The following is a 21127-nucleotide window of genomic DNA, read 5'->3' as shown; positions in this document are numbered from 1 at the left end:
GACATTTATGAGGGAGAAGGGCCTCTGGGTCAGCAGAAGAAACTTACAGTAGAGAGAGCAGGAGGCAGTCTGCAACCCAAATAACTTTCCAGTGTCAAGCTCCAGCCTCTGCAAGACCTGCCCTGACCTTACGTGGGATCCCATAAACCTCCTTTATTCTTGAACTGTCTACCCAGCTCCAACTAGAAAGGTCTTTAAACTATATCTATTATACAGATAACAAGTTTAAGGGACATCAAATGTCTACAGATTTGAGAAAATCTTTCCCTTTACTGGAGATTGTTGACAACCCCCTGCTCATATTAAAAATATAATCTTCGGGGCGCCTGGGTGGCTCAGTCAGTTAAGCGTCTGCCTTTGGCTCAGGTCATGATCTCAGGGTCCTGGGATCGAGCCTCGCATTGAGCTCCCTGTTTAGCAGTGAGTCTGCTTCTCCCTCTCCCTTTCCGTCTCCCTCTGTGATCTCTCTCACTCTCACTCTCTCTCAAATAAATAAAGTCTTTAAAATAAATAAATAAATAAATAAAAATAAAAATAGAATCTTCATTTGCACTTGGAACATCCCTGTTTAGAATTTTGAAGTCAAAAGGAAACTTAGAATTAGCCAGCCAGGGAAGGAATCGATTGCCTGTAGCCATATTCCATTTAGTGGCCTAGAAAGGACTTTATTCCAGAACCCCCAACTCCCAATCCAGAGACCTTGTCACAACTGTACCCTATTTGGCCCCCTCTAGGCTCAGGGAAACAAGGGACAATCAGCCCCATCTGCCCTCCAAATCCAACTCTGGGAGGCAGTGCGCAGACCCAGTGGCTGATTTCTCTAACAGGAAGGTGGCTGAAATGAATTCAGACCTGCAGAGGATGGCCGATGACGGCCACTCCACCCAAGCCCAATGCCGCACGGGATTCTGTTTGTCGCAATCTCATGTTCCTTTTGTGTGTTCTTTAAAAGCCACATCTGGCGCTCACCTGAGAGCCAGCACTTTTGTGCTGAATAAAAGCGATGGGATTGTGTGTGCTCAGGGTTCGGGACTCCTCTGCAAGGCACTCCCAGCCCTCCCAAGCTGGCACAGGATGTCCGGCCCCGCTCGGCCTCCTCCTTCACGCCAGCGAGTGCCAATCGAAACACTGTCTCCTGCCAAGACTCTAGGACCCTGCTCAGATCCAGGCCCGGGGGCAAGAGGTAGATCTCATGCCAACTTTTCCAAAGCCTGGCTCCTCCCAGGCTCTCGTCCTGAAAGTGTTCTGGCCTCTTCTTTGGAAAGGGGACATCAGTCTTCAGATGGTTCCTGACCCTCCTCCAGTTCGTCTTGCGCTCTCCAGCCCAGAAAGCCTGGTTTGCAGTGTCTGGAAAAAGCATTTACTGGTTTGGTTGTGGTCTGGCCTAGCAGCCGAGCCAACTCCAAGTGCCACGTCCTCCGCCGACCGCTCCTCTGAGGGATACTCCACTCAGGAAAGGTGACAGGGACCGTCGCTTGTAGACTTGCTTCGTGCTGTCCTTCCTCTGTTCTTTGGACTCAAAAATGTTCATTTTTGTGGAATGAATGAGAAAAAAAGCTTGTCTGAAATTCTTTTTCTAGCAGTCTTTATGGCCATGCTTGACAGACGAAGAAGAGCTTGAATGAAGTTTTCCTGCATAATATTTCACCAGGCCTATGTCGGATTGGTCTGCTTTATTATGCCATTTATCTTCCCAATCTTCTTAGAAAGGGGCAGGGGAATAAACCTCCTGTCTGTTCTATATGTGGAAAAACTGAGGCCCAGGGAAGCTACAGAGACTCACAACTGTAGGGAAAGAGCCAGTAAAGGCCGCAAAGTGGGGCCAGTCTGAGGAAAGGCATGCTGGTAGGGTAGACTTTTCCTGACTTTAGGGAGTAATACAACTGTTAGGCACTGGAGACACCTCAGGTGGGGAATTGGGAGGGCAGAGGAACTGGTCCCTTTGCAAAACTAATTTGAGTGACCCCCATTTAAACATGCACCCCAAACTCCAAGCCTGGTACTCTTGTCCTGGTGCCCCAAGACCCGGGCACAAATGACCCCGCTTCGGAAGGATTCCCTAGTTCCTCAGTCGCCATCATCCTTCCCATCTAAGAACTATTTTCCCGATCCCAGTCTGAGCCACAGCCTTCATTCTTTACTGTTCTCAAGTTCATGGTAGCCTTCTCTCAGCTAGATTACTAGCTGCTTCTCCAAGGCAGAGATTATGCGCTAGCCTTTGGAAACCCCAATCCCACTGGATTTCCTCATTGTTTGCCAAATGACAGGGTCATGAGCTCCACCCCAGGGATAGGATCAAAGAAAACAGTCATCTGGGACATAGGGGAGACCCTCCTTGTTTTCTGTAAGAACTGATCAGGGGAAAGAAATTCCACCGTCTGAAATGACTTGGTAAAGAAGTTTAGCCTCCTCTTCAAGTCATGGAAGGTGGCTGTGACGTTAGCTTCACACATAGAGAAGGGATCTGGGGTGAATCCCGGGGCAGCTGACCCAGGCTAACCCAACCCATAGGGAGAGTTCTCTTTTTTCTGTTCCACAGTTAGATACTGTGTTCATTAGCTAGTTCGCATGTAGATCATGTCTCACCCAGACTACAAGCCCCCCTATAGGCAAGGATAGTTTACGGTTCTTTTGTACACCATAAAACAGTGTTAGACACATAACTAACATGCTGTTCACACTAATAAACCTGAATATCCAAACAAAAGAAGAGCACATAACCCAAGCTGGAAAAATGAGAATGGACCATCTTCTAGGTAGAGAGATGAAATGTATGGCCCATGGTAGTTCCTGCCAATCAGCTGCAGGGTTGTAACCAAATGACTTAGGCTCCCCATGACCAGTTCATGTCTTTATGGCTGCTGCCAGATCTTTCAGGGAGCTTCTACCTATCTCTGTATCATGCAGCTCCCGTTCTGGAAGCTTCCATCTGTGCCTAGGCCTGTTACCCCATAATCACCTGGAACAGAACATGAGAAGCTCCTTCCCACCTTCACATTCCAGCCTCATAGCCCCTCCCTGGCAATACCCATATTAAACACCGTGAGTGCAACCCAGAATCAGGGCACCATGACTTTGGTCCCATCAGCGACCTTGAGCAAGTGATTTCCTCTCACTGTTTGCAAAACAAAGGAATCCACTAACTGATCTCTGAGAGACTAGAATGGCAGGTGGTGTGTTGGTTTGGTTATCGCTTGGTGGGTTTTCTTGTCAGTGTGTCTTGGCCCTGAGTGGCCATCTATACCTGGAGTGGACAATTTTCTGCATTAAGTACCCCCTGACTGGAGATTGACTACAAGCTTGCTCCAGGGAGGCCTGGGGTGGACCAAGGGCTACCCAAAGGAGGTGTGAAATGACTCTGAAGTCTCTTACTTCCCTTAAAATTTCATGTAAATTTTGCATTCTTTTCTATATTATCACTAGGTTCTTTACAATAGAAATTTTCATCTCCCAGTCTTAGAACAAAGTGACCCTCCAGCAAAGCATTTCATGCTGAAGTTGTTCGAGCTGAAATACCTATCTTCAAGCGTTTTCACGGACACCAGAGCTTCCAGGGCTAAAAATTTGTCTTTTTATCCAACCAGAACTCCCTCATCAGATACTCGTTCTTTTCTGTTAAAATGCCCATTCCCTTGGGAAGAGCCTGAAAGTTGGGACAAAGTAAGACAAGGATAAGGTTCTTTATATTTGGGTTTGGGAAGCCAGTCCCAGCAAAATGGCTCCGGCTGTTAGATGAGCAGTAGCTGGTGAGAACAGCAGAGGACTTTGGTCAACCTTAATCAAGTCAACAGCATGATTCGACTGTGTCCTCCAGAATCAGAAGGACACAGTTCTGTGGGTCCCAACCCTGGGCAGGTCCCCTGGAAAGCTGCACTCAGAGGTGGAACCACACCTCAGTGGGACTTGGTCTAACAGGCCACAGCATAAACAGAGCTCATGATGGGCATCTCACACAGGTTGGGTAGAGAGACCAGAGTAGACGGTAGGGTGGAGGATACTCCCAGTTGTCACAGGGATGATTTTTTTTTTTTATTTGTGTAGCCCCAGAGGGCAGGACCCAGACAAGTGCTTACCTGTTTTAGCTTTGGGCCCAGGAGAGGAGAATGTAGAACCTTGTGAAATGGAGGTGGGCTGCCTCAGTGGGAAGTGAGAGCCTTGATCCTGGGAGAGTAGAGGCAGGAGCCAGCTGGTCACTGGGCAATGGCATCCTGTGACAGAGTGAGGTGCACACGGAGATGTGGCTCCTAGGTCCCTCTGAGGAAGGACCCGCTGCCCAGGTGTGTGCAGTGAGGGCTGGAGACGGCCTCCAGGTCAGCTCTTCTGGGTCGGCCTCAGCTCCAGGGAGCCTCCTCCCCTGGGGCTTAGACAAGAAGAGGCGGGGGTGTAACTGGGCCTGCTCACTTCAGGGCTAGGTTGCCCGAGGCTTTGCTGGGTCCGCATCACTGTTCAACATCTTCCTCTGCCCCTCAAACTCCGTATCAGCCTCCCCTTCTGGAAAACCCTACCTGAGACAAAAGGATACAACATGGGATGAGTCAGGTGATCATACTGTTATCACTCACTCACACTCAAGTGTGAATGAATTCACTGAATTAGTTACAGAGAACGAGTGAATACAGGTGTAGCCTCAGGAAGTGGGGAGGAAAAAAGCTGTAGGCCAAGGAGGTAAAGAGCCAATGGATTAAATTGCACCCTTTAAATGGGTGAATTTTTTAGAGAGAGACAACAGAGTTGCCCTAAGAGGGCCAGTCCCTTCCTGTGCCGAGCTAGGAGAATCCAGCGTTGTAGCCGAACGCCAGGAACATGCAAGACCCTCCATTCCTCAGCAAGGCTCTGAGCCCCAGAGCAGACTGGGCACACCTGGGGCATGGCTCTGAGAGGCTTCGGTAGCACCACCTTCTTCCCTGTGCTTCAGAGTGCAGGGGAGGAGCCCCCCTGCCAGCCAGATCCTCAGGCGCCATTTTGCTCTCCTAGAATCAGGTTCAGCAGACGTTTTCTATAAAGGGCCCGATAGTAAATATTTTAGGTTTGGTGGGCAACATGGGCTCTCCTGCAACTACTTAACCCGGCTGCAGCAGCACAAACAGTCACAGACAAGACCTAAACGAATGGGCATAGCTGTGTTCCAATAAAACTTTATTTACAAAAATAGGCAATGACCCAGATCTGGCTCAAGGACTGTAGTTTGCTGACCTCTGTCCTAGACTCATGGACCAGCCCATTTGGAAATTCCAGGCCATGGAATAGAAAAGCTTTCTCCATTCGAAATCCAATCAGGCATCGTGTTGCTTGTGTCCTCCAGGCCTCACGGGAGAAATGGACCAAATGGTCTATATATGTGTGACATGGACTTTGGGTCAACTGGGAACAGAGACTCATAAAATACGGCTTTGGCTCAACCCTGTTGAGTTCTGGAGACGTGTAAATAAGCAGGTAATTCTCATTCGGTATGATAAGTACAAGAAAAATGTGTGTGTGTGTATATATATATATATACATATATATGTAAGTTTGAGCTAAAACCATCATTGGCCATTGTCACCAGGATTCAGATCCTTAATTTGGGGCCTGGGTCAGTGCGCCTTCATGGTGGGGTAATGAAGTGGTATCTGTAGGTCCTTCCAGCCATGATCTTTGCACAGGTACAGAGGACTTGACTTTTTCCAATTAATCTTGGAAGCAAGGACAAACATAATCCCAGCTTGTCACGGAGCCAGATCCTACAGGTATTGTTTTGGTACATAAGCCACAGAGGTATCCACCAGGAAGGGTGGGTGGTCATGGCCATTGTATGGAAAAGGCCAGGGGCTGGGTGTGGCTTCTGATGCCACATTCCCATTTCCCGGGCCTGCTCGGTGTATTTCAGCTTGCGTGCAGGCTTTTCCCTCTGCCATGCCAACCACCGCGAGCGTCCTCCCGGGCTCTGTCTACGGGTGCCCTCTGGTGGCCTGTCCCTGGAAAGTCTTGGCACCTGTTAACACAAGGAAAACGGGCAGGCAGGAAGGGGGAAGGTATGAGAATCCGGGGCAGAGATTTCTACCAGGCTCTCCTTTGCCAACACAAACTCAAACCTCCCCCTAGGGATTTTGGCGTGCATCCAGAGCTTGAGGAAGGAATCATTCTCATCCCGAATCTGATCCCCTTCGTTCTTTTAATTGGGGTAATTCATATCATCAAACTGCCCAAGAGATGTGGCATTCTGGACTGTTGATGACAGAGAGGGCACCCAGGATCTTCTAAAGGCACTGGGGACCCCATGGATAAAAAAGCAGCTGCAAATTTTCCTTGTGGGGGCCATCTCTCCTTTGCATCAACCCACCTCCCACCCCCTCCTGTTCCTTCACTGTCTCCCACAGCTGGGGCCTCAAAGGGAAAGGACCGTCATCCCTCTTCAGTGGGAAAGGACAGTCTCCTTCTATGTGTGAAATGCACTAGGAAAGCCATTTCTGGTGAACGTGCCTGTCTCAACTGAATAGTTGCTGAACTTCTGGCTGAAGTTTGCCTGCTCCCGACCCTCCATGGAAGCTGTCCACATGCTTTCCTTCTCGACCAGAGGGCAGGATCTGTGGCCCGTTCCTCCAAGCTACACTGCTGTTGTCTGCAACTCTGCCCGTGCCCATCCTTGGCTGGGTCGGGATGTTGGGAAAACTCAGCTTTTGTCCCAGGCCCCCTGGGCTTTTTTCAAGGCTGTTCCCCTCCCTTGAGCCCACTTTTCCAGCCTCATACCGCACTCCCCACCATCCAAAAATCTATGGGCACTGATGTTCAAGTGCCTCTCCCAGGGTGACTTGCCTTTTCCAACCTATGTTTCTTTTGGAAAAGGACTTGGTTCTAGGAGTCAAAGATCTGGATTTCCATTCCCGTCCTACCACTGATGGCCATGTGACTGTGGACAAGCCACTTTTTCTGTATATAATAAGGAGACTGGTCTAAGCCAGTAATTCTCAACTCGACTGCAGATTAGAATCACCCAGCAGGCTTTTTATAAATTACCCTTTGTTGCCTGAGGCCAACCCTGGAGACTTGGATGCATCTGGTTGGGGGCAGAACCCCGCCACTAGGACTTTCTATGAACTCTCTAGATAGTTCTCCTGCGCAGTCAGGTTGAGCTCTTCCAGGGGCCTCCATCCAGCAGGTGGGTCAGAGGTTGGGGTGGGCAGGGAAAGGGGAAGTTTCTGAGAGCCCCCGGGCACTGTCCCTACTATCGCCCTGCTGTGCTGTCAGCCCTGGATCCAGGAAATACATGTGGAAGGCCATCTGGAGCCAAGAGAAAAGCTCAGGACAGCAAGGGTTGAAGTAATCAAGGAAACGTCTCTTTATAAAGTCTCAGAGCAGAGCCCTTTCCGGCCTCTGGAACAGCAGCATGGCCCCCATCGGATCTAGGATGATGTCACAAGAGCCAACACCATGTTTCACAGCCAGTCAGTCCTCTAACCAATGCTAGGGCTTAGCACAAAAGCACGGGACCTGAGGCCAGACAAGTCTGGAGCCCTGGAAACACCATGTTAACTGGTCCTGGGTCCCCGCCCCCACCTTCACATCCCCACATTTCCAAAAGCCTTAGCAAGGCCCTGTAAGCACATTGACTAACTGCATGGACTCTGGATCCAGGCTCCCTGGGTTCAAATCCCAGCTCTACTGCTTATGAGCTATGTAACTTCAGACAAGTTATTTAACCACCCTGTACCTCATTTTCTTGTCTGTAAAATGGGTATAATAATAGTGTCCGCCTGTTAGGGTTGTTTTAGAAATCAAATGGCTTGGCACCTGAGCAGCATGTGGTACTTAGTATAATGCACAATAAATGTCTCCTCTCCTTAGTCAGGAAAAACCTCACACTGTAGTGGAATGGGTATGTGAAGACCTGGCTTTTCATCCCAGTTTCACTGTTATCCAGTTGTGTGTTCTGGGATAGGTGACCTCCCTTCTCTGTGCCTAGCACACTCTATTCCAAGATGAGGGGTAGGACTAATTCCCTTACTCTAAAGTCCTCCATGGATCCCTACTGACCTCATGAAAAAGTCCCAGGTCCCTCACTTGGCCTGAAATGCCCTTGGTGCCCCCCAGGCCCTGCCACCCTTCTCTCTAGCCAAGATTCACACAACACCCAAGGTGGTCATGGCGAATGAGTGTCTGTAATTATGGGTCCCTCCTCTGCTCAGAGGCTTCCTATGGCTTCTTGTGCCACTAGATTAAACCCAAAGGCCCTTTGCACAGCCTGCATGGCCCCACGATCTGACCTCAGCACCTACCACTGCCCCTTTCCACCCCAGCCTGCACCCAGCTTTCTGGCTTCTTGGCTGTTCCCAAGATGCCACATCCCCTGCCTCAGGGCCTTGACACTGGCTAGTTCCTCTGCCTGGAAGCTTCACTCAGAGAGTCAACTGGCTCAGGCTCACCTTCCTCGGGTCTCTGTTCAAGCGTCCAGAGACACTGTAATAAATAATAAGTAATAAAGTAAAGGGGCTGATGACATAAGGTGCAGGCAAGGGACACATACATGAAATAGGACTCAGCAAAATAGAGACGAAGTATGTGATCACAGCCGAAACAATTGAGTTAACTCTAGGAGACAACCAGGGCGCCTCTATAGCCGGAGAGAGAAGGTGGGACCAGGGTGGGCTGCAGTCATGCCGAAAGCTTTGAGCTAAGAGAGAGACCTTCCCTCCCACCACCCTACATGCAATAGCATGCTGCCCCATCTCCCTGCTGTACGTTTCTCACCAGCCCAACCTCCCTGACTATATATTAGTTTACGGTCTGTCTTCCCTTCTGCAAGGGAAGCTCCGAGAAAGCGGGGGCTTGGTTTGGCTGTTGTTCTGTCCCCAGCTCTTACACCCATGCTGGGCACATAGTAGGTGTGCATCGAACGACGAAGGAGGCCCGCTGCCTGCCAGAGGGAGTTGTGTTTTTGCAAAGAACTTCCAGGAAAAACACATCCTCACCTAAAAGAATGAACCTCTTTTATAGGTGATATCAAGCATAGAAGCAGATGGGTGGGAAGATATTTTAGGAGCAGTAGGAACATTCTTTGCCAAGGTCTTCAGACCAGGAGCCTGGGGCAATACCCCCCACTGGTAAAGTTCAGAGCAGGAGGGCTTGGAAAACCATTTAGCTCAGTCCCCCGTCTCCCCATAGGACTCAAGCCTGAGTTTAGGCCTCCTGGCTTGTCCTGTCCCAAAGACCTTGACCAAGGAGCTGGCATTGAGGCCTGCCACCCCCACCACGGCCCCCCAGTATGCCTCCGGGCACCTGGGAAGCCGTGGCCACCTGTGCTCCCCTGAGGGGGGCAGGACCCTTCTTTCACTTCTTGCTTCTGCACCGCATGACTTGAACATGTGGTGACTTCCAAAATGAAGGCACGTGTTCTGATGGCAGATCTCGGGGGGTGGGGGGGGAATGCTGTCCTTTAATTGTCCTCACAGCTGTTCTGAAAATAGAGTCCTTTTTATTCAAAGCTTAATTCAGTTAAAGTTCCCAATATACATGAATAATCTAAAGCCTAAGCGAATGCTCTCGCAGGCTGTGATGACAATGTTCATCTGCTCTATTTACAGACCCTTCCTGGGCAGAGCCTAGGCTCAGCCTCCCCTGAACCTACTTAAAAGTCCCCAGCTCCAGGCACCGCACTGATTTCCCTCGGGCACTGTGTGTCCCCGGAAGAGCATCAAGGGGCAGCGAGGAGTGGCTGCCCCCCCATCCAGGCTCACACACGTGTGCACTTTGTCCAGTCCCCAGCACCAAGCCGGTCTGGGGGGACCCAAGAAAAGCCCAGAGGCTTGCAGGGGTTGATGATATAAGGGGTGGGCAGAGGACACACATGTGAAACAGGACAAAGCAAGACGGAGAGTAATTGTGCAATCACAGCATTAAAAATTGAGTTAACTTTATGACACAGCCTGAGAGTGCTTCTGGAGAAAGTCTAGGGCGGGCTGGAGTTGTTCTGGAAGCTTTAAGGCCAAACTCAAAGCTCACCTCTCAAGGAAGCCCTCTCCACACCTGGAGGAGCTCTAATCCTAATCAGCACTTCTGGGGGTAGGGTGGGGGGGGTTGAGCCATCACCACCTCCTCTTGTGATTACTTAGGTACAAGGTGAGTCCCCACCTCTGGCCTGGAGGCAGAAGCCGATCTGTGTGCTCCGTTGCTCCCTGAACTTCCCTCCACTGTGCCCCTGAGCACAGTGTCGTGGGATTGGCTAGTTAAGTGTCTGTGTCCCTCACCGGGTTCAATGCACTGGAAGGGAAAGACCCACATCTGTCGAGTTCCTGGCCCTATTATGCCCTGAGCCAAATGTGGTGCCCAGACCCTGATGGACCCTCAGTCAATATTTGTCGAATGGAGGAATCTGCCCTACTAGAATGCCCTACTAGAATCTTTGTATTTCGACCTATTCTTATCACACAGTTGGCACTCTATTTTCTGGCTGAAAGAATGGATGAGTGAACGAATGAATGAATGAATGGCAAACTTCACAACAGAGGTAGGACTTGAACTGGACCTTCAAGGATGAAGCAATCCAGAAAGTCCCAAGAAGAGTGGCCATGGTTAAGGTCCCATCAGCCTCCCAACTGTGGCCCAACTGTGGCCCAACTTCCCTGATGGGGTCTCTCATATTAGATCTGGTTAACAATGAGAAAATCCATCCAGAAGTGTAATAGACAAAAGATGCTTGCCACCTTGATTCTGGGTCTGGCATCAGCCATATACACACCCAGGGCTTGCCTTATATCCTTAGGGCCCAGCACAGTGCCTGGCACAGGGTAGACTCCTCATAAATATGTGTTGAATGGGATCGAATATCTCCAACCCATTAAGTATCCCACAGCTTGGGATAGAGTGGGATAAAAGTGGGATATCCAAAACTCTGGATTTAGGGCACATGTGTGCAGAGGTGAAAACCCAAGCTCCCCATCTGCTGGGCAAGATTCTATAACCTAAGATTCTACAAAAATAAAAGGATTCTAAATCTCAGATAGGCACCAAGCCTTGTCAAGTACAAGCTATAATATTTGTTCTGAAGGCCTGTCATACCCCAGATCTAGAGGCCAGAGTTGTCCCCATGCTGCTGAGACACGAGGAGCCCCATCCAGCCCCTCATGGTTGACACATGACCCAAGCAAGGATGGATGGAGAGAGTGGCGCCTGGCAGGGAGACAGTGTCCAAAGGAACAGAGGCACATAATTCAGAGCATGGGAGGAGGTGTCTGGAGGCCCCACAAGGCTCATCCATCTTGGTGAACGGTGGGTCACCCTCGTACCCAGAATTGTAAAATCTCATTTCTCCCAGAGAATCTGACCCCTGGATAATTTGAGCTGGAATATTCCAAATGCAAGGCAGAGATTGCAAAGGGAGACATAAGGTTACCCTTCCCTCCTGCCCACACCCCTTCCCCAGTAAAATGAGAAGAGACAGAGAAAGATTGAGAAAGAGAGAGAGAGGACAGCAGTTAGATTTCTGCCTGCCCATCCTCCAGTGGGCACTGCAGGAAAGTTCCTTTTGGTTCACCAGGTGATGTAGGTGCTGTTGGCATGAGACCCATTCTGGGAACTGGCTGCCAAGTTCATGTGGCCTGGGGAGCCGCTGACAACTGTTCTGGAACAGAGTCAAGCAAACCACTCACCTCCTGTGCCCCCCACATAATTGTGGAGTCCCTGGGCAGGGTCTGGGGTGGGCAATCAGGTGGGGCCACCTTCATCCCAGTCCTATGACTCTGTCCCTTCCAGGAATGCTCCAAGGGCTGCCAAGATTTGCTGCAAAGCCCCACCCCTGCTGGCCCAGGGACAAGACGCTGCTGGCTCTCAACCCAGGCAAGCTCTCCCCAGCCGCAAGGCCCCTGTCTCTGATGGGTGTCCAGGCTGCATCCCTGCCTCTTTCCTTAACTAGTCTGAGCTTCAGTTCCTTTGCATGTACAATGAGAATGATAATAATGACCTCTGCTGACTGTCCGGGGACTGCCCATGTGAGCCAAGGAGATGTGGGGTGCGAGGTCCAGCATGAACCACCAAGGGCTCCAGCTTAATTCATTACTATTACCTCTGCTCCACTGACGAAGGAAGGGGTAAGAGGACATGGCAGTGATCAGGGTGAAGCCGGGCTGGGACCTGTTCGCCCTCTTTCAGCAGGCCTGCACGCGTGGGTCCAGCACTGGCTAAGAGAGGAGAAGAGCCAAAACTCAGGATGCACCACAGGGCTGGTGGGGGCCTCTCAGGGGCCTAGGCAGGTGGCTGTGGGACCATAAGGCCATGTGGAGCCTCCTGCTTGCTCCCAGATCATGTCAGGATTAGAGAAGCCCCAGAGGACACCTCAGGGTGCTGCCTGGGCTAAGCCGGAATAGCATGAGCTCCCCTCACCCTGAAAATTCCCAGGTCCTCAGAGGCCTGTTGCCTCTGGGTTTCTGCTAGACTCCCCCTTAGAGAGCATCAGCACCATCTCTTGAGGGGCAGGAGACAAGGCTGCGAACTCAATACTTGGTGAGGCCCCCAGGGGCTGGCATGGATTCTGGAGCTGCTGGGACTGCATGCAGGAGTGGGACGAGCTTCCCCGCTGTCTAGGTGATTCCAGGCCCGCGTGAACGCTGGGGTGGGGGTGGGGGTGGGGGTGGCTGTCCCCCAGGGCGCAGTGGGAGGTGGGAGGACAGGAGATTGCTGGGAGCCAGAGAAATGGGACATTACCTTCTGTTGAGGGTCAGGAAGGCCTTTGCGGTGGAGTTGGCATGCGTCCTAAGAGCTGGTACTGAGCAGTGGCTCAGCCGGTGGGCTGGGTGGTGGGTCTTGGCTCCGCCCCTGCTACGAGCAATTTTGGACTCGCGCTCCTGCATCTTCTCCGCTGTAAGATGGGGGTTAGAACAGCTGGCCATGACGCAGCTGTGATAGCGTGTCATGTGGTGACATGCACAGCGCGGAGCAGGCAGCCGGCCACCGTGAGCTCGCTGCGATTAAGGACCGCGGGACGGGGACCTGCGGAGGCGGCGGGGAAAGAGAAGGCACGGGAGGCCAGCGCCCATCAACTTGCCCAGCGGTTAGGGTTGAGGTCCTCAAAATCTCCTGTTAAATAACCAAAGCAGTTTCTATTTAAACTACCCTTGGGGGCGCCTGGGTGGCTCAGTCGGTTAAGCGTCTGTCTTCAGCTCAGGTCATGATCCCAGAGTCCTGGGATCGAGCCCTGCATCGGGCTCCCTGTTCGGCGGGAAGCCTGCTTCTCCTTCTCCCTCTCCCACTCCCCCTGCTTGTGTTCCCTCTCTCGCTGTGTGTCTCTCTCTGTCAAATAAATCAATAAAATCTTTTTAAAAAATAAATAAAATGAAGTACTCTTTCAGAGAAATGTTTTGTAAAATGGAAAATTCCTTTTAGAAAAGTGAAGAATCTGTCTCCATTTTCCTGCTTCCCAGTCGGTGGTGTAGTTACTTCAGTGTGTACTAAGCCTGTTCTTTATCCAGGATGCTATTAGGGGTTCTGACAATTGGGGCAGATCAGGTGGTTTCTACCCTCAGGGAGTTTGCTAGTAACACGGGCAAGTGCCCAGTCCTGTGGGGAGGGAAGCCGTGCTCAGCCCCTCCATCAAATATCTCCAGGGCACTCAGAAGGTTGGGTTCCTCCACCAACCCCAGACCCCATGGAGTTAGGCAGACCCGTTTCTTCTGCTAAGATCAAGGGCAAATGGGCCACTACTACTAAGATGGGCAGGGTACCCCCAGCTGCAAGTGAGCTGGAAGTGAGCAGGAGAAGTCTGTGAGAAATTCCAAGACCCCAGGGCAAAACTGCCCCAACCAGCCGTCCTTTGCTGAATTTAAAATTCACAGCCCAGCTGCAAAGAGACTATTTGTTCTGTGCTCACAGGGAAATGGTCTGTGCAGATCTGACCTTGCCTGACTCTCACCCCTCTTGCTGTGGACCAGAACCACAGAAAACATTAACCCTCAGTCCGCCAGACTACTTCTTCTCAGCAGAAGGCATTCAGCTCCTTGTGTGGATTTAGCAGCCGTGGGTGCGGGATGGCTCAGCAATCACTGAATGAGCCACACCCACCATGGGAGGTGGCCCATCATGCTAGGGGATAGGTGCTTCCATTATCCCCACTTGACAGATGAGGAAACTGAGACTCAGCCCGGTGTAGTAACCTATCCAGTGATCATACAGCTACCATGAAGCAAGTGAGGGATGAGCGTCCGAGCTGGACACCAAAGCCCGTGTTTCTAACACTGCCTCGAGCAGTGCCCAACCCAGTGCTGTGTTTTAAGAAGCCCTCACTGGGAGGGGGGTGGTGGCACCTGGGTGGCGCAGTCAGGTGGACGTCTGACTCTTGATTTTGGCTCAGGTCATGATCTCCAGGTTGTGAGTTCAAGCCTGGCGTTGGGTTCTGTGCTCAGCACAGAGTCTGCTTGGGTTTCTCTCTCTCTCTCCCTCTGTAGCCCCCCTTAAAATAAATAAATAAATAAATCTTTAAAAAAAAAAAAAAAAGGAAGGAGAAGCCGTCACGGGACTCTGATACTTTTCCTTACAACGTCTTGGTCAGAATAGTGGAAGTGCAGATTGTCTATAAGAAACTCACAGCCTGAGGAATGTATCTGGTCAGGAAATACGTTTTATTTGCCTAAAAAGTTTTTTTTTTAATTAAAAAAAATTTAAATTAGATATCTAACCTGCCATGTATCCTATGCCTTACGTCTGGTTCTTTCCATATTTAATTACCTGCCTAGCCCCAGCAAGCACTGAATCTATGAGCCCTGGTAAAGCCCATGTCATTCTGCTCTGACTTTAGGCTGGTGTCTTGACACCTTTCTGTGAAGGCACTTTGCCATCTTTTCCTCAGAAGATACTTTGCAACGGTCTCACCTGTAGTGAGAATTGAGACCAAGGAGCCGGCTGAACGGATGGGACTCCCCCTTCCCCTGCTCCACCAACCTTGTCCCTCTCCCTACCCACCCTACAAAGGACTCTACAGACTAGACAGGCCAGCCTGTGTTCCCCAGGCCAGAATTCCACTGACTGTGGGCAGCTCCGAGGGGAGCCAGTCCGTCAGCACTAATCCCACAGTCCTCGCTGGACCCTGTAGGCCACAGGCCTGGCATTGCCCAAGGCCTCTGGGCACAAGACTGGATCACTGCCACTTGGCCCCAGGAGCACTGACCCAAGGCAGCTCCCTTCCCAGCTCTGTCCTGCCTTAAAACAGTGCCAAAAGCAGCAGAGGCGAGGCTTCCAGGTCTGAGACAGGGGCTAGCTGGTCCCCTGGGTGTCCTAAGGGCTATGGGCACCCCTTTGCTTACATGTTCCTGGACCACAACTTGAGCAGCCTTGTTTCGTGACACCAGGAAACATCTTCTTGATGGGAAAGTTGCTGTGGAGAAAAAGGGTGTGTGTGTGTGTGTGTGTGTGTGTGTGTGTGTGTGTGTTGGGGTGGGGTGGGGAAGGAAGGGAAGAGGGAGGCAAGAAGAAAGGAAGGACAAAACAAAACAAGAGAAAACAGCCCAATTCAAAAGGCATGTGGTTTTCTTCTTGTGGTTTGATGCAAGGGCTTGGTGGTTTCAGTAAAGCTCTGAGCCCAGATGGTGGGACAGTTAAACACTGCGCGGGGCTGTGGCAAAGCCTGAGAACAAAGAGCCTATTGAGGGCGCCCTGCCCAGGGGAGAGGCAGGAAGCAGGAGGGGCCATCTCCACTCACCTGTGGGATCCCTCCCTGGGCTCAGGCTTCTGGTCTACCCAAAGAGCCTCATAGGCATGACTCACACAGGAGCTCTTCTTTCTCTGAGAGGGCAGCTGCCAGATGCAATGCTGTACCAGGGAAGTTTTAGGGAGAATGTGACCCTGTATGAGCTCTGGATTTGGGTTTCAGAAGATGAAGTCTCCATAGAGAAAGCCCTGTGATGGGACTTAATTCTGGTGCAGTCACTCACTGACTCAGGCTTGGACCAGGTCACTTACAGCTCCAACCTCACAAGATTCTAGACCCTTTTGGGGGGAGGAATCTTTCTTCCTACTTCTTGGGCTTAGCAACATGTAAACATTAGTTTATAGGGCACTTATCCTCCTGGCACTCTTCTAAATGTTCTCTATTCATTCACTGAATCCCTGCAAGTCTATGAAATAGGTCCTGTGACTACTGCCATTTTACAGAAGAGGAGACTGAGGCAGAGAGTTCGGGTGACTCCCCAAGGCACAGACCCTGCAGCCCATTCTCTTCCTTGAGCTGCCAACTCCCTACCCCCAGTGTGCACACACACTTGCAGAAACTGATATTCACTCCCCAGGGAGATGGATGCCCTGGCTTCCAGACCTGGAGGGAGGCAAAAGGAATCAGGCCCACCCAGACCCTCAGCCTTCTGAGATAGAAGGACTGGGCTCTGGCCAGGGTGACAATCCTGACAAGTCAGGCCCCCCACCATGCAAAGCAGCCTTTGAACAAAACCCCTACTACTATAATTACAATGCCCGGGGGTTGGAATTATCTGATAAATTGTATTTTCTGGATATTGGAAACCCTATTGGCTTTCACCATTGCTGCTGGAAACCTCTTTTAAATGTCTGCATGAGGATAATCCCAGAGCTACCATCAGCTCCACCAGGGGAGCCCATACCCCTCACCCTGCTCCCAGCAGCCTTGTGCCTTCCCTCTTCACAGAGCTTGCTAAAGCCTACGGGGGCCTTGGAGGGGATTTAAGACCCCATAGAGCAGCACAGAAAGAGTACTCTGGAGTCCCAAAGCCCAGTGATTTGGAGCCTGTCACTCATGCTCTCTGAAATACCTATAAAAACACTTGGCTGGGTGGTCACCACGAAGCTGAAAAGGGGCTCTGCTCTACACAACACACAGAGCACCACGGCCTGGCACAGAGCAGATGCTCAGTAGGTCATGGCTCTTACCACCAAGACCTGTCCTGAGTTTACTGATAAATGCAAGCCAGGGAAGGGGTCCTGGACAATGCCATGCACCCAGCATTTTGATGAGCACTTTACATGCATTTCCTTACTTACTCCATGAAATAAAACAAAGAGTCAGCTGAGACCCAGAGAGGTTAGGGAACTTTCACAAGGTCACCCAGGCAAACACGTGGCCAAGCTCATAGTCACACACAGGGAGAGACTGGAGGAGGTCCAGAGACCATCTCTGCCTGTCTGGTACCCAGCAGACCGAAAAATGTGCTGAAGGAATGAATAAATGGGCTAGAAGGTCTGAGTGCAGAAACATCCTGAGATCTTGCTGAAACAGTATCATTGCCAAGTCCCCCAGAGCCTTGCCACCACCAGGGAGACCCGGTCTGTATTTCCTGGGACTAATATGGGTCAGAGGAGCTTTGCTGGCAAAGAATCTGTTTTAGGGAGGAGCAAAGATGTTTGTAGAGCAGAGATAAATCCATAAGGCAATCCTCAAACCTAGTGTTTTGTAGCCAGACACAAAGCACCCTCTGGTACCCTGGCCAATCTTGGGACACAAGAAAAGAGACTGATCCTATTTCTTCTCCCATGGGGAGGTAGGAAAGTTAGGTGTGAAAGGAGGCAGAGGCAGCCTGAGCCCAGATGTGAGGGAGGAGAAGCGATGCCTGGCACAGGCCTGGTCGTGTCTACGCAGTGAACAGGTGCCATAAGTGAGTGAGAACAGAGACAGGAGGGGGATGGGAGTGGACCCCGGGGCTACACTGTCCCCTCTGTGGCCCCTCCTTCTCGTCCCAGGAGCATTGCTCATGGACCTCTGCAGCCCCAAGGGCCCCTCCCTGACTTGTCTAAACCCTGGGCCCCCACGCAGGAGCGAGTCAGGCTGAGTCAGGGAGCACTCCCAAGGCCTGAGCTCCAGGCTGGTGGTGACAGCAACAGCAAAGTCCTCCCCCCGAGCTGTCAGACGCAACTCAGACAGTCACACCGGCAAGGAGGATGTCACAGCGTCCGGCTCGTAAAAGACAAAATGCAGGGGGGTCTAAAAAGACATGACAGCAGTGGGCGCCTGGGTGGCTCAGATGGTTAAGCGTCTGCCTTCGGCTCAGGTCATGATCCCAGGGTCCTGGGATCGAGCCCCGCATCGGGCTCCCTGCTCCTTGGGAGCCTGCTTCTCCCTCTGCCTCTCTCTCGTGCTCTGTCTCTCATGAATAAAAAAAAAAAAAAAAATCTTAAAAAAAAGACACAATAGCTGTCATCCTTGACTGGACCCTGGAAGAGAAAAAAGACCCAAAAGAACATCTTGGGGGTGGGGACAGCTTGGGAAATTAGAGTATCGACCGGATATTGCATAAAAGCGTTGTCCCGAAGTAAAATTTCCCCAAATGTGAGAACTGAATGTGTGTTAGAGAAAGTCTTTGTTCTTAGGACATACTTCATGCTGAAGTATTAAGGCTGAAGTGTCATGACGTCTGCCACTAATATGGCTGTAAATAGTCCAGCAGGGGGGAGAAATAAATAAAGACATGCATAAAGGTATGTCTGCCGAGAGGCCGAGATAGAGAGACAGAGACAGAAATAGAGGCAGAAAGAAAACGGTGCACCATGTAAACCAATGAATCATCCGGGGAAGGGGTTCACAAGGACTCACTGTATATTTTTTGCCCCTTCTCTGTAGCTTTGTGGGTTGTTTTTTGTTTGTTTTTTTTTCAAGATAAAACTTTGGGGGGAAATGTTTTAAAACATTTTTTTCCAAAGACAAGGCGAGCCTTCCAAAGTCAGCCTGTGCTGAGCATGAGCACAGAGGAGAACATGCAGCCTTGGAGAGGAGGCAGGTGGAGCAGAACGGAGGCAGGTGGAACAGGAAGGCTGGCTGGAGGCCTCCCTTCACCAACCCGGTGGATGGCCCCTTGGAAATGAATGAATCCATTTCTTCTTTAGGATGTTGGGATAATGATACTACTGTTTTCTCTTAGTTTTGAAGTTTAAATGAGATAATGTATATATGATTGTGTTTTGTAAATGGTCCGGTGGGATGTACCATGATAGTGTTGTAAGTGCCTCACTAGTGAGAAGAAGGGCCGGTCAGAGGGGGTTTAGGAGGCAAAGCTTAATAAAAGAAGGTTCTACACCATGATTCATGCCTATGCCTTGTGCTGTGACAGGTGCAATTTAATTTCTTCCTTCTTTCCTTCCTTCCTTCCTTCCTTCCCTCCCTCCCCCTTTCTTTCTTTCTTCCTTTCTTCCTTTCTTTCTTTCTTCCTCTTTTTCTTTCTTTTCTTTTCTTTCTTTCTTTCTCTTTCTTTCTTTCTTTCTTTCTTTCTTTCTTTCTTTCTTTCTTTCTTTCTTTCTTTCTTTTTCTTTTCTTTTCTTTTCTTTTCTTTTCTTTTCTTTCTTTCTCCAACTATGTGTGCTAAGTTCAAGAAGTGAAGGGCAGTAAGAGAGCAAAGAATGAGAGCTTTATATTTCAATGCCTCAGGGTCAGAACTTTCAGAGAACTTCCCTAGATGCGATCTGCTACACCTACTTTAAATGTTATACAGATCAAGGCAATAAAATGACAATTACCATGTAATGAAGGTGTCACTCAATTGGGGCTCACCAAGACCTGGCAGTGAGGGGTCCAAGCCTGAAGCATGAAGCTTTTTTGTTGTTGTTTTTTTTTTTACAGTTGCTGAGGATCATGGAGGATGTGAAAATTCCAGATTTCTTTTCTTTTTAAAATATTTTATTTTATTAGGGTAGTTTTAGGTTCACAGCAAAACCAAACAGAAACTAGAGAGTTCCATATACCTGCTGTCCCCACACATGCACAGCCTCCCGAAGTATCAACCTCCCCCACCACAGGGGAACATTTGTCACAATGAACCTACATCAACACATCACTATCACCCAAAGTCCATAGCTTACATTAGGGTTCACTCTTGGTGCTGTACATTCTATGGGTTTTGATAAATGTATAATGGCATGTACCCACCATTATGGTATACACAATAGTTTTACTGCCCTAAAAATCCTGTGTTCCACCTATTCATCCCTCTCTCCCCCCAACCTCTGGCAACTGATATTTTAACTGTTTCCATAATTTTAGATTTTCCAAAATGTCCTATAATTGGAATCATACAGTATGTGACCATCAGTAATATGTATTTCAGGGTCCTTTGTATCTTTTCATGATTTGACAAGCTCATTTATTTTTAGTGCTGAATAATATTCCATTGTCTGGATGTACCACAGTTTATTTTTCCATCCACCTACTGAACAACATCTTGGTTGCTTCTGAGTTTTGGCAGTTATGAATAAAATTTCCCTAAACACCTGTGTGCAAGTGTTTGTGTGGACATAGTTGTCAACTCCTTTGGGTAAATACCAAGGAGTGCTATTGCTGGATCATATGGTAAGAGTATGTTTAGTTTTGTGACAAACTACCAAAGGGTCTTCCTAAATGGCCATCTTTTATATGCTTATTTGCCATCAGTATATCTTCTTTGGTGATGTGTCTGGTAAGGTCAATTGCCTATTTCTTAACTGGGCTTGGATTAATTAATTTGGGTTTCTTATTGTTGAGTTTTAAGTTTCTTGGTATATTTGGATTCTTTATCAGATATGTCTTTGCAAGTATTTTCTCCCAGTCTGTGACTTGTCTTCTCATTCTTCTGACAGTATCTTTCACAGAGCCAGAGTATTTAATATTAATGAAGTCCAGCTTATCAACCACTTCTTTCATGATTGTGAAACATCCCTGTGATAAATCCCAGTTGGCCATGGTGTATAATTGTTTTTATAAATTGTTAGATTTCTGTTAATATTTTTGAGAATTTTTGCATCTATGTTCCTGAGATATATTGGTTTATAGTTTGTTTTTGTTTTTTTTTTCTTGTAACATCTTCATCTGCTTTTGGTATTAAGGTAATGCTGACCTCATAGAATGAGTTAGGGAATATTCCCTCTGCTTCTATCTTCTGGAAAAGATTATAGAATGTTGGTATAATTTCTTCCTTAGGCTTTGGAAGAATTCACCAATGAACCCATCTGGGCCTTGTGCATTCTTTTTTGGAAGCTTATTAATTATTGACTCAATTTTTTATCAGTTAATTGTTGATTCAGATATATTATCTGTTTCATCTTGTGTGAGTTTTAGCAGGTTGTGTCTTTCAAGGAATTAGTCCGTTTCAACTAGGCTATCAAGTCTGTGAACATGGAGTTATTCACAGTGTTCCTTTATTATCTTTTTAATGTCCTTGAGATCTGTAGTGATGCCCCC

The 21127-nt window shown here is 49.3% G+C and overlaps 1 long non-coding RNA gene across 15 annotated transcripts in view; it reads right to left on the bottom strand.

Moving 5' to 3' along the window:
• LOC123852610 (uncharacterized) overlaps positions 1-21127 on the bottom strand; it is a 49067-nt gene that overhangs the window by 15256 nt on the left and 12684 nt on the right. For 10 of the 15 annotated variants that reach the window (XR_006792949.2, XR_006792942.2, XR_006792943.2 and 7 more), the window contains 3 exons: positions 12673-13044; positions 12035-12149; positions 4074-4505 (listed from right to left, as the gene is read on the bottom strand). This is a non-coding gene — a long non-coding RNA (uncharacterized LOC123852610). Of the gene's footprint in view, positions 1-4073; positions 4506-5115; positions 5972-12034; positions 12150-12672; positions 13045-15658; positions 15769-21127 lie in introns of those variants that run through there. The other 5 variants (XR_008507022.1, XR_006792948.2, XR_006792946.2 and 2 more) reach the window with 5 other exon arrangements.

The sequence above is a fragment of the Mirounga angustirostris genome, unplaced genomic scaffold, assembly GCF_029215605.1.
Source record: "Mirounga angustirostris isolate CCGP_5_RB_7025 unplaced genomic scaffold, mMirAng1.0.hap1 SCAF_14, whole genome shotgun sequence".
Classification (NCBI taxonomy): Eukaryota; Metazoa; Chordata; class Mammalia; order Carnivora; family Phocidae; genus Mirounga; species Mirounga angustirostris.
The sequence above is the reverse complement of the archived record's forward strand: the minus strand, read 5'-3'. Positions and strand labels throughout refer to the sequence as shown.